This window comes from Pygoscelis adeliae, unplaced genomic scaffold, assembly GCF_000699105.1.
Source record: "Pygoscelis adeliae isolate BGI_AS28 unplaced genomic scaffold, ASM69910v1 Scaffold21, whole genome shotgun sequence".
In the NCBI taxonomy this organism is placed as follows: domain Eukaryota; kingdom Metazoa; phylum Chordata; class Aves; order Sphenisciformes; family Spheniscidae; genus Pygoscelis; species Pygoscelis adeliae.
This window is the reverse complement of record NW_008824243.1, coordinates 3908773-3921360: the sequence shown is the minus strand read 5'-3', so window position 1 is coordinate 3921360 and position 12588 is coordinate 3908773. Positions and strand designations below refer to the sequence as shown.

At 37.2% G+C, this 12588-nt stretch overlaps 1 protein-coding gene across 1 annotated transcript in view; it reads right to left on the bottom strand.

Annotated features, from left to right (window-relative positions):
- Window positions 1-2363, bottom strand: part of CLOCK (clock circadian regulator) — a 52310-nt gene extending 49947 nt beyond the window's left edge. Inside the window, exon 1 of the mRNA XM_009335142.1 lies at window positions 2276-2363. The gene's annotated coding sequence lies outside the window, so the exon portion shown is untranslated. The remainder of the gene's footprint in view (window positions 1-2275) is intronic.
- Window positions 2364-12588: the final 10225 nt, after the last annotated feature.

Below are 12588 nucleotides of genomic sequence, written 5' to 3'. Positions count from 1 at the left end.
CAGAAGGAAAGAGCACAACAACTTTCAAATATCTCGTCTATTTCTACAAATCAGCGTCAAAAGTCTTTTCTCTCTATTTAGTTATTTGCTTTTCACACTTCTATGCAAAACATTTAAAAAAAAATGTATAAAAAAATGTTATATAAGTAAACACAAAAGTTCTGTAACTTAAGAACAGTTTTAAGCTGAGGATTTTCAGTGCAAATTAAAAAAAAAGCTCTGAGGAAGAACCACAAGTAAAAGGACTAATGAATATATAAAGGTGAAAGAAAACAGCCCATGGAGAGACAAGCAGTAAATAAAGCCGAAGTACACCCTGGAAAACACAAATTCTTAATAAAACAAAGCAGGTCCTCATGGTCTAAAAAGGTTACTTGAAAAGCAACACCAAAGATGCACAGCACGCATAAGTGTTCAGGATGCTCAAAAAGAAGTCTTTCCTAACTTTTAACCACACACAGTATGCATTGTTCAAAACTATTTTATTATGATCTGTTCTGAACACAAGAGCAGCAATAAAGAAAAAAAAATCAAAGTATATAGAAAAGTTGAATCAAAAATGCACAAAAGTTATATACTACTGAAGCAGCATTTGAAGGACAGAATCAACAGTAGATGAGGGACGGGGTTAAGGAAAAGCACAAGGAGTGCAGAAGAAAGTCTCCTTACTCAGTGTTTGTACCTGACATTACAATGGAGTGCAGGAGATTAGGCCTGTTTACTTCTCACAGTCCAGCTAGAACACGCTCAGTAGCTCTGTCTGGTTATGACTAAAAGGATTTGGAATATATCTACCTCATCTGATCTGGACAGATGAAATGGATTTAGGCAAATCATTGAACTGGTACAAACCGTATTTTCAGAAATCTATCATGCCGCCTAATGTAAGAGTTTGGGATGGCACAAAAAAAAAAAAAAGCCTGATACTGCAGCATAACAGTTTAAGTTTTTTACTAAAAACTTGAGTGCTTGCTCTAACATATGCAGGTGCTTTGTCTTCCCAGTGGTAAGATCTTCATTGCATTTTGAATCAAGAAAACAGTACGTTCCTCCCCCTCATCTCATTCTCAGACACAAGCTGACTTTTGGTAAAGTTTTAGCTGAAGCAGATATACAATGCAAAGAGTTACTGCTCAATGATTTAAGTCTTGCTAAATTATAAGCAACTAAAACCAGGGTCTTAGAATAGAAAGTGTCAAGCATCATTAACTACAAGCACTGCTACCTGTAACTCCATTCACGACCAAACTTCATGCACGACCAAACACCTCCAATGCATGATAAGCCATTAGGAATATAGGAAGGCTTTCTGCCAGCAAGACAAAATAATCCAGTTTCAGCAAGATCGGTACAATGTCTGATCTACCTATATAGATCAGTTTCTTGGGGTTTTTTTGACCCAGTCAAAAAAACAACAGAACATCTGTAAAAGTTTAACAATAGTATCTACTTAGAAAGAAGAAGCATATAAACACATACATGAAGGCTACAGGGGGCCATGGCCGTGATCCTCATGATACATCAAATCAAAACCCCTTTGTCACTCATAAGACGAACCTTAAACAAACGACCCTGTCTGTCATCTGTTTCTCTTTGCGTGACTATGGATGTACAAAGCAATTGGTAACCTTACTGCAAGACAAGGCAAATCTTGCAGAGATGAAAATCTGCACCTCTTGGCCCATTTTCAGCTGGATGGTACATAATGTCCAACCAAGGAAGTGGGGAAACGCAACCCTTTCACAAGTAAGATGGCATGAACAGAGATATTGCTACTTGAACCTATTAAGATGCATTCTTTTGCTTTCTATATATTCTTACATTACTGGGGTATTAAGCCCATCGCCACTTTAAAAAGAGCATCTGCAAGAAAAAAAGCCACCCAAAAAAGCTGTAAGCACAGCAATACATATGCTCATTCACTGCAATGCATCCCCAGGAGAGATATTAACTCAGTCTCCAGAAACCACAGGGCCACATTAGCACACTTCATTGCTGGGGACACTACCATCATGAAGTTTGGTGGTTTTGGGGTTTTTTTTTCCTTCTAGTTTCCAAGGCAGCTCAGGTACAGTTAGTTCAATTGTTTCATTCCATGCTCCAGTGTACAGGATGAAAGCTTATTAAAAGCTTATTTGAAGTTTATTCTTGCCCCTACACAACATTAATTTCCATCTCAAATTGAAGTGGAATGTCTACCTTGCCTGAGGTTGAAAAAGAGATGCTTCTGTTTAAAGCATTACTGTTCTAGTAGCAATAAAATCTACATACTTACTTAAATTACCTAGAAATGCATTGTGCCTTGTAGAGTGGGCGGATAGCATTAGTAGTCCAAATGTGATGTCATCTGAGCAAAAGTCGTCTTTGGCACAGTCTTCTGAAAAACAACAACAACAAAAAAAAACCCACAGTTCTATACAGATGAATCCATTCAAAACAACTTTTAGAGGTAAGCCCTTGACTGCTGCTCTCTGTTGTCTCTCCTGCCATTTCAGTCACTTTATTTCCATCCCTAAACTGTCCACAATTGCACTTTCCAATTCCTCTGTTCGACATAAAGAAGTAAATACACATGAAGGAGAACTTCAAAATTGCATACCACCTTTTACATAGCTCTGGCACTGCCTGAAATCCAAATCTACAAGTCAAATGCAACAGCCTAATGGTAACATTAAAGTTACAGTTCTAACACTGCCTACAAAACATTAATATTACAATTATTGTATTACAACTGCTTTGGGGTATATTATGACCTCGCAGAACATCAGTAATACACCAAGCAAATTTCTGGTAAGAAAATATATCCATACAATCTTAACTATGTGTGTGTATTATGGTTCAAACAGGACATGCGATCTACCTCAGAACACAGTTTAAAACTCTCAGAGAACATTGCACACAACAGCATAAGAAAGTCTCAAATATCTTCCCCTCACTAATGAAAAACTAATTTCAGTAAGCTGTACGGAGCAGAAGCAAACTATACAATAGATATTTCTATACACAAACACTCTACTTATTCCACAAAGAAATAGCTCCCCATCTACTACAGATCACAAATTCTGTATTACTACATACAGTGCTGTGTTTTAAACACATATGCACCAATTTGGTAATATAATCTTACTGCTGACAATCCTGCTGGGAAAACTACTGCTAGTTATCATTATTGATACTTTCTGTTCAGCACTCCCATGTGACAACGTATCTCCTTTAAGGTATACATAAATCTATTTCCTTCCACCATATGCAAGGATAGGCAGATTTCCTTTGACATAAGATAACAAAAAAAAGGAACTCAAAACCCCTGTTCTTTACCACTTTGTCCCCCAGTACATACAACATAGAAAGAAGCAGCTGTCAAGCTGGGGAAGAAGAATGCCAATGTTTGAAGAAGGTCTACTAGACAAGCCTAATGGGTAAGAAAGGTAGCCATTATCATCTACTTATCTATACAGTAAAATGAAATATTCTAATGTTAGAAAACAATGTTTTGAATCAAATACCAGTATATAGATAAGAAATGGCAAACTATACTCTGTGGGGCAGGAAAAGTGTCTAGATGTCAATTTAAAAAACAATCTATACAAGTTTATGAGAGATTATTTTTCATTTCTTATGCCAGCAACACAAAGATTAACATAACTCAATATATATCAACCATAAATTTAATTGTCCATATAAAGATAGCACCAGTTTAACTAAAATAATTTTGAAAAGCAATTTCAGTTACTTTAATGAAAAAAAGTTTGTGATCCTTTTGACTTAGATAAAGTGGTAGTGCCTCAATTACCTTTGATGTTACCTTCTATAGCCCCACCTCAGCTGCGCTGAAACTCATAAAAAGTCCTCCAGCTTATACAAAACCTGGGTGTAATAGGAGGTAGTCAGAGCAACATGAATGCTGGAGATTGAATTTTTAGGCACAGTTGCCTGTTGTTTTGCCACTCACTTTAAAAGCAAGTTAAATTGAGAGCTAAATTTCTTCAGGGGTTAAAAAAAATTCTTAGTACTAGAATTTGTGTCCTGACTTTCCTGCCAAACCGATCAAACTAGCATATTCTCAAATCCTTTTCCTGTCTCATCTTTTTTTTTCCTTCATAAAAGCCAAACCTATCAACATAATTTATAAGTTTCTACATATCTTCTTCCTGCCCCATTTCCTAACACCTTCTAGTTACTCTTCATCTTGATTCAGACGACTCTTCTGATTTTATTATGCTTTCCAGATCCTGCAAAATAACACATTTTCCCTCTTTTCCTTCAAATCCCTGTACTATTTGGACTTGCTTTATGCTGTCTTTTGCTTCTATATTCTCATCTTCCTCCTTGCTGATCTACCTTATTCTGTTCTTAGAAACGACAACTTGTTTAATTCACTCACTATGACTCACATTCATTTGAATCCTTGTCCCCTTTTCTGAGGTCATTCCCCTCATTTTCTATGTCAGTGAAATTCAGATCACAAGCTTTTCAAGGCTGGAACTGTATCTTATTATCTATGAAACATCATGCAAAGCTTTAGTGCTGCACAAAATGTTTAACTAATGCTTCTGAGCCAGAAAAAAAACCACAATTTGAAAAAACACCGAAGTACAGTATTTTAACAACAAAAACATTTTCAGAAAACGTATTTTAAGCAAAATTGCTGAGATATTAGAGTTATCATTGGAACTATCATACTAGTTCCAAACTCTCATTTCATCCTCAACCGTGCAACTGCTAGTAGTAGCTTGATTACATATAATGAATGTTGCTGCTGTGGATGGCAAGAAAAACTTTATTAAACCACATTACCACATTAAAACTGACAGCGAGGAAAGTGCGTGTGGTGGTGGGGGGGGGAGAATCTGCATTCCTATTCTGACAGTTCTTGGAAGCTGTGATTCATGCTGCTACTTGCTTTTCTACTCACAGTCAGAGGAAAATCCGGTTTCCTTTAGAATATTTGTTGTTACTATGAAAACTACTTTAAAATAAGCACAAGTCAAAGTCACCTAACTATTTTGCAGTCCATTATGATATTTTAAAATGAAAGTATTTTAATACTTGAAATTAATGAATTAAAATTTGTGAATACTATAAAATTTGTGAAGATTATATTGGTTACTGAAGGCTTGAAAAGTATATTTGACATTATTGAGCAGGGAATTCTCCAGAAACGAAAGTAGCGAGCTAATAAAGTTATCTTCACTTTCACCATTACTAAGTCTATGAGAAGTTTCTCTAAACCTATCAGCAGGACACACTACAATTCTCCGCTGAGACTTGATAAAATCTTATAAGTTTAACATAATGAGGTAAATTTCAGTCTGCTGTTTATAATAATTAATAGTTATTGCAAATATAGGCAAGACAAGAAAGAACCAGAGAAATGTCATTCTAGACAGAAGTCCAGCTCCTTCTGCTTTTCTACTAATAACTCCATGTTACAAGACAGAGGAATGGGCTTACAGGAAATCCCATTTGGGAGGTACTATCTTTTGTTCTTATGCTGAGAGAAAAATCTTATTCTTTGCCTATTAATGGACATATTTCATACAGTAACTGCTATAAACAGAAATATTTAGACGGCACCCTTTCAGTTTTATCTCTCCCCTATTAAAAGCACTTATTCGCTATGGCCTTTAAATGGAAAAGTCCTGTTTCTTAAGCTCAAGTCACACTTTCTTTTCCTCTTGACTACTGAAAGCGAAGTCTAAGTTCTAGTCTTTTCAAAGAAATACATCAGAACCATTTCTTTCCCTGAAACAATGGGAAAAATATGAATTTAATCACAGCTTAAAGCTGTTCTTTTAATTTCAGAAGAATTTATTTTACATACTAAACGAAACTAAGAGTCAGGCAACCCTGCAGTCAGTGAAATATAGTATCATCTAATTCTGATCAGGACAATAATTCCCTGGTTAACGGTCAAAATATCTTTTGCCAGCTCATTATTAAGCGAGTTCTTCAGCGGGCAGTAAAGCACAGTTGATAGCTCTACTCTCCTCTCCCCCATCATGAGAAGCCAGCTTCCCCTCCCATTGTCCCTCTGACAGACCATGATATTCTCAGTCCCCATCCCCTTCCCACAACAGCCCAATGTTCTGCCTGTCTCCTCAAGTCCCGTTGGTACATACAACCATCTCCTGTTCTCCTATCAAACACAGACCCAGCCTGTGCTGAAAAACACAGGTCCATGCCAAACTCGTGTTGCATTAGCTCTCTCTCAAGAGAGGGTAGCGACACGTGTTTCTCTCTACCCAGTTTGCCTATTTTCCCAAAACCTGTAGGAACATTACAGTCTTGGAGATTTCTATCCCTCCTACAAACATGGCTGCAGTTGGTCAATGACGTCAAAAGCTTTTGTTGAGAGAAAACAAGGAAAAAGCATAAATCACATTTTCTTAGGAAATGGGGCTTAAAAAAAAAGGCAACTCCCTACAGCTTTTACTGGAGAAAATTTCCTGGTTGTTTACTGAGCCAAGGGAAATAAGCAGATTTTGGCAAAACATTTCCCGATTTTTTTGGCTTTTCACAACTTCACACTTAGATTTCAAATCTACCTTTAGGGGACTAAGGACTGGGAAAGTTACTCCATGTAACAAGAAAGTTTTCCCCTCAATGTATCTTGAAGCTTTTGGATGATTGATGAAAACTCAGATAATCCAAACCTTTGGCACTTCTCTGACAAGATCCATCTGAAAAATTACAAACCTTCTACCTTACCACACCAGCAGGAGTTTACCCTCTCCGAATTCACAATAACCTTCTCGCCAGCAGCCACCAAACTGATGGAAGATTATTCTGTCAGGGTTCGTGTCAGTAATAGCCACCACTGAAAAGGCAAAACCAGTCTCTGACATTACATTAAACATGCAATGAAATAACTACCAAACACATCAAATGCTCTCAAATGCCAGAAACTAATATTTACTATGTCATTAAAAACTTTAGTCAAATGTAAAAATGGCAACTTATGTTTTATTTACAACAGCAGCAGCGTTCTCAGAATTGGAAATATTAAATTAGCTATATTAATACAACTTATTTCAAAGTATCCTTTTTTATTAGGCAGCTTAGTATCTCAAACTCTCATTCTCTAAGATCATAACTTAAAATGTAAAAATATATATTTCCTCAAGACTTCTAATGCACATGTTAGAAAAGTCACATGTTATCTTTCCTCCTTCCTACAACAGCCACTTGTTACAAGCCTGCCTCCTCTATGCTCACAAATACTTGCCCCAGTGGTGTCTAAAAGAAAGTGCTGGAACTTTCTGGATATCTACCAGCTCAACAGATAATGAGATGCTTATGGGATCTGAGATCATCTTTCTGCAAGCAACTGAGATATACTCACAAACTTGTGGAGCTGCAAGCTAAAAACTCTTGTAGATGACGTTGTTAGCAATACTACAACCTACTATAAAATTCAGACATCATGCTGGATGATCAGCCCATTCCCAGGTACTCCTTCTCTTCTAAGCATCCCACAGCAACACCACTACCATATGATGAGTTAGTAATTAAGTTTTGCTGCCTGCTCTGGCTGTAATAGGCAATACTACCCTAAACTATAGTCTTCACTAAAAGACGTTATTAGCAAGGCACAAAAAGGGGATTTCATACAACAGGATCCACAATTCTAAAGCACTAAAGCCAGGGAGAGTTGCATCACTCAGCAAGACTTTTGAAAAAGTCAGTAGAGATGCAAACCATAAAGGTAACCAGCAAACACAATATTATGCCTTCATCTTCACCTGTTTCTGAAGGCCCAGGACACAGGTAAGGTTAGTACTCACAGTCCTGGTCCCTGTCCTTGACATACATAGCTAAGCTTTTCCCATCAAAACAGGAGTAATATATTCTTTTAACATGCCAGCAGGAGGAAAAAGATGTGCTCTCATTTTGTCCAGCAGCACAGGGACAGTTCCACAGTAAGCTCGAGCAGAGAAGTCTGAAAGCCAATCTCTACTCTGTCAGAAGGGATTCAAACCATAATCTCTCAGCAAGCTCCACGTTGCACTGGGAAGATGGATCAACTCATAACTTCTCATTTCAGTAGCAATCTTCAGATCATAGAAGAAAAAATAAAAAGTAAAGCTTTGCTGGACAGAGCAGAACGAGCAGTGTGCATGCCTCTCTAGGGAGAAGGGCACCCAAATGAGAGAGACAAGTCCTGGTTTCCAGTTCCTAACGGCATTTAAAATTTTAAATGGAAGAAAATATAAAAAAGTTTTTGGAACACAGGCCAGAACACAGGCACTCCCCTCCTTCTTCTCCAAGAAAATAAGTGGCCTAGTATCTCCCTTTGGCCCGATTAGACTTTAATCATCTTGTACACAAGGAAAAGTGGATTTTTAGGGTTTGGGTTTTTGTTTGGTGGTTGTTTGTGTGGGTTTTTTTAAGGAGACATCAACAAAACCTCTTCCTCCTCCTCCTCCCCCCTTTGTGTTTCTGAACAAAAGGGAGAGTCACCACAGGGTTTTGGTCTGAGTCCAATCCCATAGGTGTGCCTGAGGTGTGGTTTGAACATGCCTTTGGACAAGTGAATGCCTAATTTACAGATTGCCTAATTTATGAATAGTAAACAGATTTAGATGCCAAGATGCTCAGTTGTGACAAGATTATGGAAGATCTGAGTGAAAACAAAATTTCAAGGCGTTTGGAAAACTTTACTAGTGAAAACCTAGAGACCTGCAAAATTTAGCCAACACATGGCTACAATTTTATTTGGGGCTAGATACCCAAAATCCATCTAAATCACAGTTTTGATTCCTCTCTATTATTTTATGGATCTGGCCATATACCAAACTAACATACATCAAAAACCTTCTCAGAGATACCTGCAAATATCCTTTTCAATGGAACTCTAAAAGGACCTCCATAGAAGAACACGGCCACATATATTTATTTTTAAAATCCACTTTAAATGGATCTGTCTTACTCCAGGAACTGTTTTGTTCTGTTTTAACATAAGCATAATATTCTAGTGCCATTTATCTTGTGGTACCAGGCTGTCATTATGGGTAAAGTAGTATTAGCTTAAAAACTGAAGCTTTCTCACGTACTCTGAGATTATTAAACACATAGTTATAAGGACAAAGCATTTAAGTAGCTACATTTATGCCTAATTTGACTACATTTTTATCATGAAGATGAGGAATGTCCACAGTAACTACTAAGCTTCATAAGATTCACTCTCTAAATATGCCTTTATCAGTCTTGAATCTCATAGGGTATATCTAATTTTTAAAGATCTATATTTAATAAAATATTAATACTACTAATGATGATTTTATAATATACTCAGCAATGCTCCTCAGAACATCAGTGCAGAATAAGAAAACTAATTCAGTGATTTTAATGACAAAATGTAACAGTTGGAAAGAGTCCAAAGTACGCAACGCTAAACTGCGGAAAGAATCTGACAACCAACAAAGCCTTGTTGCTTCCACATAATACTAAATATATGAGAACCACAGAGCACCAGAACTTTTTACATATATGATTATATATTCTGAAAGCAGCTATAATTAAGAATTTATATTATACACAAAAAGTATGGTAAGAGAATATTAAGGCTATAAAATTAAACACTCAGGCATGAGGTATGCCAAAATTAAAGCAGCCTTTGCATTACAAAGGAATTTTGTGGCAGCAGTAGAGGTTGAGAATTCAACCCTTCAGGGCAGCACACAGCTGCATTAACCATGAGTCTCCTTCCTCTTCTGTGATTTTGCATTTCACATTTTTAACTCCTGCAACAAATGAACAAGGGAATGTCCGTGAAACAGTTTCAAATTATTACAGAGTGCCATTAACTGAGTTTACAAAATAACCAACTGCAATAGCAAGTCATTTTCCCCTGGTGGACCAGCTACAAGAGCGAACGAGGTATCTTCCCAATGGATGTCGCTAGACTTGCTTGTGCCAGAGTTACACTGAGACACTGGAATCTTTCATTGCAGACTCTGCTACTGACTGAAGGTGCGCTTCCTACAACTCTTCTTATTCTGAAAGACCACTAAATTCCAAATACTAATACCAACACTAATAATAATAATTCAGTATTAGGAGAAGACGAGAGAGAGAGTTGAATGGTTTGGCCACTGTCTGTCTGTAGTCTCGCAGATATTTTTTTTCCCCTCCACAGATAAAGCTACCTTAAAACAGCTACTGCTCTCCCAGCAGCCTGGCGACTCTCTCCTGTTCTCGTGCCACCCCTTCAGTGGTGCCAGTACAGCTTTCTACAGGGTGAACCAGCTCAATTAACATAGAGAGGTTAAAAATACATTGCAAAATAAATAAACAGAAGGTAAGAATGACAGGAACAACTACTACTGTCTTTGCTATGCAACTATCTACTAATACCATCTATCCTTGGAAACATTTCTAATCTGTTTTATCATCTGGCCTTTATAATTTCTAGCATTCATACGGAAATGAGTACTTTAAAAAGGCTGAAACACTAAAATGCACGTTTCTTTACTTCAAACGTATACCGAAGTCTTTTCCTTAAGAAAAACTAACTCATTACAATGTGATGAAAAGGAAGGCACCTTAGCTGTAACTCCACTTCTTCCTAATTATATTGTGTATTTTGTATTAAAAACTGTATTAAGGTACTAATTTTCTATTTTAAGAGAACTATCCATATTCTTCAATCTACAAAATTAGGTTGAAGCTGTGAGGCTTTAGACAGCAAATTATACACCTCTCCTGAAGGGGTGCATAGCTAAAAAAGGAGCTGTTTTCAAATGATGAAATTACCTAGAGAAGAAAATTGCATTTTTGATTCACAACTATTTTCAACACAAGTCTATTATTTTTAGTAAAAAAATTCACAACTTTTCAGGTTGATAAAAACACTTCATATAAAGAACATGTAGGAGGTGTGGGGTTCAATATCTCTACTACTAATTTATATCTTCAACTTTTTGCACAAATTCAGAATAGGGCCAAAAAAATAACAAAAGCCCAAAGCCCTCGAAAGCAGCAATTTCCTTGGCAAGACCAATCCATCCATGAAGATTCATGACTTCGGTGAAATTCTATACTAACTTGATAATTAACCAACACTACAAATTAAATTTAAAGTAATTGCCACTCAGTTTTTAAATTGCCGCATACGAAAAGTGTAAAATTAGCTACAACAGGGAGTTTATGAGGTCCTTAGAGCATTAATAAAGAAAACACTCTCTGCTTTCCTCACATCCTTTTATTTTACCCATATGCGTTAAACTTTTCTACGTAAGAACATGAAGCGGAAGAAATAAAAAGTGAGACATGGCTGAATGACATCTTAAACTATTAAATATCAACCCAGGAGTTATTTTTTTTCCTGCTTGGACTGTTTGTTAAGAAGAGGTAATTCTTGCCTTACCAACAAAATTCTCAGACCTTAAAAATGCTAGCAACCAAAAAACTCTAACACAAACATGTAATGTTTGGTAATCTGAAAGCAGTGCCTGTAACACTTTCGAGAAAGTTATCTTAAATGGATATATATGAAAATCAATAGTTTATTAAAAAAAAAAAAATTGCAGAGTTACTTGTCCTGTAGACAAGTAGAATTCCTCTATTATAACAATCAAATACTGTCTAATTTCAAATAACAGGCCCCAAACCCACAGATATTCATAGACAAAATCAATTTTATTCCTGTAAGATTGAACAGTGTGCAACAACTGCAACTGCTCATATTGAACTTTGCCAGGACTACCACAGTTGAGGTGTATTTCTCAAGTACTTCTTTCACTAGAGTATTTGCTTAAACAATCCTCTTGCCTTCTGGCACACCTGTCACCCAGAGAAATGATCTAGGTTAAATATAACCACATTGAAAAAAAAAAAAAAGGTAGTTAATTTTAACCTGGATCATTTCCCCAACCCAGTTACAAGACACGGTTCCATGAACCACCGTGCTGGTACAGCTGAGGAGGGCAGCAAAGAGGTGAGAGCTGGGAGCAAGGAACGGACAGGTCTGTTTAAGTCAACACTGCCACCAAAAGCACTGCTTGTCAAACTATGTCATAAAAAAAATACTTACTTGAAGGATTTAGAGGATCAGGATCTATGATCAGCCGCTCCGCCTCTACATGCCACTTCATATCCCAGCTAGAACTATATCTGACTTTCCTTGTGCCTCTTAGTAGGTCAACTTTTAACATGCACATGAAAACAACGGCCTTATAAAAATCGCACTACCAATATGTTTTATTAGTTTACAAGCACTCCTCCTCCTGAAAAAAAACATTTCGAATTTATATCCAGGCCCAAAGTACCAGCAATTTGAAAGTGAAGGCAACCAAAAATCCAAATCTACCTTAACAGAAACACAAAAATGAAGTACCACGGACTTCCAGTCCCTCGCCGGCCACATTTCACACACGCACGCACAGAGTATTTGACACACTGATTTTAAGGACACACGTAATTCGGGAGAGGACCGGGGGCTGCCGAGAAGTCCTCACATTTAAGAGCACGAACACGTCGCAGGCACCGCAGTAAAGTTATCAGAGGAGGAAAAAAGGCGAAAAAAAAAAAGCAAGCCCACGAAGTGCGTACTCAACCCTGCACCCCGCAGCTCCGGTCCACCTG